The sequence below is a fragment of the Telmatherina bonti genome (assembly GCF_933228915.1).
Source record: "Telmatherina bonti genome assembly, chromosome: 7".
Taxonomy (NCBI): domain Eukaryota; kingdom Metazoa; phylum Chordata; class Actinopteri; order Atheriniformes; family Telmatherinidae; genus Telmatherina; species Telmatherina bonti.
Window position 1 is genome coordinate 26,269,300 of NC_136625.1, and position 3,859 is coordinate 26,273,158.

At 37.2% G+C, this 3,859-nt stretch overlaps 1 protein-coding gene across 1 annotated transcript in view; it reads right to left on the reverse strand.

The window, feature by feature from the left end:
- Positions 1-676, reverse strand: part of nmnat3 (nicotinamide nucleotide adenylyltransferase 3) — a 10,125-nt gene extending 9,449 nt beyond the window's left edge. Inside the window, exon 1 of the mRNA XM_079244317.1 lies at positions 603-676. The gene's annotated coding sequence lies outside the window, so the exon portion shown is untranslated. The remainder of the gene's footprint in view (positions 1-602) is intronic.
- Positions 677-3,859: the final 3,183 nt, after the last annotated feature.

Sequence of the window (3,859 nt, forward strand, 5' to 3'; positions counted from 1 at the left end):
TAAAAGGCAAGTGGAGACATGAGACAAGAATCAACAAAAGGTTTACTCTGCTCAACCTGATGGAGGCGATCTTTTGTGAATAGTTATCATCGAAATGTTTTTACTTAGTTACAGTTTAAAGAAAAGAAAACATTCATGAGCTTTCTTCTGTTCCTTTTTACAATGAATGACATGTACTGACAGGTAAAATATTGTATCAAAGACGTATGTTGTTGTTACATAATGTACATTTTGTTCCAGTTTTATGTAATGGTGTAGACTTTGAAAGAAAAATTGTGCAAATTATTTGTATTTTAGATGTTTGTTTGTTTGTTGTTGTTGTTTTTTTTTAAATTATTAGTATTATTAAATATGCTATAACAAAGACTTTACCCGACAAGGAATCGGACATTTCAACAACTGTCAACATTGTGATTTAAGTTAAAACAGTCCGGTTTGACATTGAGCTGACAGCTAACATTAGCTTAGCTGACTGAACTAGATGCCACACGACAGTCGTATAATTTCATCTAATTTAAGGGTAAAAGAAATGCTGCATCTTTAAAGTTCGTATTTTAACTGGTATCGCGTTAAAAAGGACAAGTCTTTCACTATTTGTTTACCTTCTTTTCACGTTTAGTCTTTGTGTCACACTTATTCCATTCCCCAGTTATGTGTAGCCTTTGCTAATTGGTTCCGCAGGAAAAATGGCTGAAGTGGGACCCCTGGTGGATGCCGGTTTAATGATAAAGTAGGGGAACTCTCCGTGGTACTGAAAGACGTTGCTGAACAGGGAGTTCAGGATTCAGGTTTCTGAGTTGGACTAAGCGGTATAGAAGATGGATGGATGGATGGATGGATCGCAGTTTTAATATACCATAACAGCTTATTTCAGAACATTGCTGAGTTTTCCATTCTTATCACTCAGGCATTGATGACTTTCCCACTATTTCTGCTTTGTTCCATATGGAAATAAATATTTTGAAAAATAATTTGAACGAAATTAAAGCATGTATGAACTATGGCTTTTTAAAATTTTTATTTATTTATTTATTATTATTATTATTATTTTTTTACAAGAACTTGGTTCAAACCATCTGAAGAAAGACTCACATTCAAAACCAAAGAATTGTTCACTTGTGTCTATGAGATGAACAAACAGCAACAAATGGCTTATTTGGAGTTGAATTTAACCCATATTTTTCAAATGTTGCCTACATATACATTCTCAATTTAAATAAGTGTTTAATGTCAGCAGAGGGATGTCTTAGTTGCTTGAAGTGATTATTACCAACATAGAGTGAGGATTTAGCTCTTCATTGATTAAAATATTTTTCTCAAGAAGACAAATAATTTTACAGTGCTGAATGACTTTTGAGTAAAAGCCATGTGCCTTTAACATAGTAAAATCTTCGTTGATTAACTATTGAAGAATTCCTCAGTGATGCAACACAAAAAGAACAGACATAAAGTGAGAAAGACCGAGAAAACCTCCCATTCTCTGACATGAATAATTGCTGTCCTGGTGGCTTGACTCCATTTAGACGGATGGTCTGCTCACAGCATGTTTCTCGCTGTCACTTCTCTGCTGTAACTTAGCTGCCATTAGCCCTGGGAACAGCCACTTGGGAATATGTGTGTATGTGCGACTAATTGCATACAAATGTGGTCCCTTTTGTATCTGCTGGTGTGTTTGTGTGGATGTTTGTTATCCTCTTAACTCACTAGAGGTCTTCCCCTCTCTTTAATCCCCAGAACACCCATCCACAGTCAACAGAAAAAGAAGAAGAAGTGTGGGGAAACTGGAAAGCATGTGGCCATTTGATGAAAACAGTGATTTTGCCACAGGGGAAGAACTGGAAGACTCCGTTCTGTGAGGGGGAGCATGAGCATTGCTGCTCGAAGGCTCGCACAGTGAATGCAGCTGGCAAATCATCACACTTTGGCAGCTGCTTGAATTTTGTTAGGAAAGCAGTATGGCTCAATGAAACAGTTCAGATTACTGCTTAGTTAGAGGAACACTACAAACAAAATGTAAAACATTTTCATTTAATGGCACATCATTCCAGTTGGATTAAAGGCCTAGTTTGGGCAATCCATCATAAATTTAGAACAAAAAGTATAGAAATCTGTGCTAACTTCTCCCCTTCAATGATACTAATTGCATTATATGGTGTTATGCATCGACTGATTGGTCATCTATTAAACAAGTTATGAAGGGTAGGAATCATACTTTTGTGGAATGAGCAACACAGTTAAACATGACAAAAATGTTTGAAAATCCTATGTAACATTCTCCTGTCAGGTATTACTCTTTATTTGAGACTCAAGTGTTGCCTGGGGTGCCTTATCACAGATGTATGACTGGCTCCTGACTGGTACACATATATGGAATTTTTTTTTTTTAATTCTCACAGGCAATGGCAGTTTTTTTTTTCCAGGGTTTACTTTGTCACTTACCAGGTAGCAGCTGGATAGACTCAAGCCTTTTCACAACCCTGTATTAAAATAAGTGGTTTTAGACATTGGATGGATGGATGGATGGATGGATGGATGGATGGATGGATGGGTGAATATACTGAACTGAATTGAGATTCTGGGTTGAGAGGTAATCCTTTACCTCCAACATCTGTGATCTAATTCCATCCTTCAGGATGACAAGAGCCTCCCCAACACAGCCAGGATCATTGCAGAGTACCTGCAGAATTTGGAGGATGGAATAGCATGCTGTGAGTCCAGACCTCAACCCAAATGAACACCTATATGACCACCTTTGGCCTGCTGTACTTGCTAGATTGACCAATACGACTAGGCTGAGTGGTTTTAGATAACTCCTGGTTGAAGAATGGGACCTCCCACAGCATAGTGTGATCAAGCTGGTTACCAGTAAGAGGGTGAGGAACGCAGTTGTTGTGGCTGTGATTAGATCCTCCACGTGCTATTGAAGTCACTGACAATGTAACACAAATAAAGTGCAAAAATATGAGTTGTTTCTTATAGGAAAATAAAGATTATGGCCAGTACTAATATCTGATATTAGCATTGTTATGACCAATAGCCTATCTTTACTAATAGCAAAATACATTCTAAGGGTTTAAGATGATCACATTCTGTACAAAATGAAAGTTAAGGTTAGCAGCATTGGCTTCCTGCCATTGTTTGTGAACATCTTGATAGTGGTTTTTCAGATAAAAACCAAAACTAAGGTTTTGAATGATTTGACACTGCATCCTTCTTGCATCGCTTCAAGTTTGCAAATACTGCGTACTGTTCTTTGAGTATCCTTTGGCACCAAGAAAAATGACCAAACCGCTGAATGACCAACTGCTTCTCCACTTATGTTAAATACCCCACAATGCTGTGCTGCATCACTGCCAATTTCACATGCCCAAACATATACCGCATGCCCCCCCGAACCCCTCTCCACCTCTTGACACACATACAAAAATAGCTGGAAACAAATATTGGTTGATAATATTGGCCCAGTTTTACTTATAGAAGTGATACAAATATATTTGAAAAATGCCATTTATATGCTGATACTGATATTAAAGCTGATATAAGGTACACATCCAGTTTCTTCCTTTTTAGTATGTGAGAGTGCAATCATCCATTGCACCAAGCAACTCAAAACAAGCTTTAATACCAACATAGGCATATTGCATGGCACATTGAAACATTTTCTGTGTATCATGTATAACACCAGCTGGCATTATTAAAGGAGAGAAACAATAATAAGCAAATAATGTACACAGATTCCCTTGTGTTTTGTGCAAAGTTTGTGATAAATATGACCTTGGACTTTTTTCTTTCTTTTCTTTTTTTTTAAAGTACCTTCTGATAAATCCACTTTTCTTATACTCTCCTTTGCAGCTCCCTT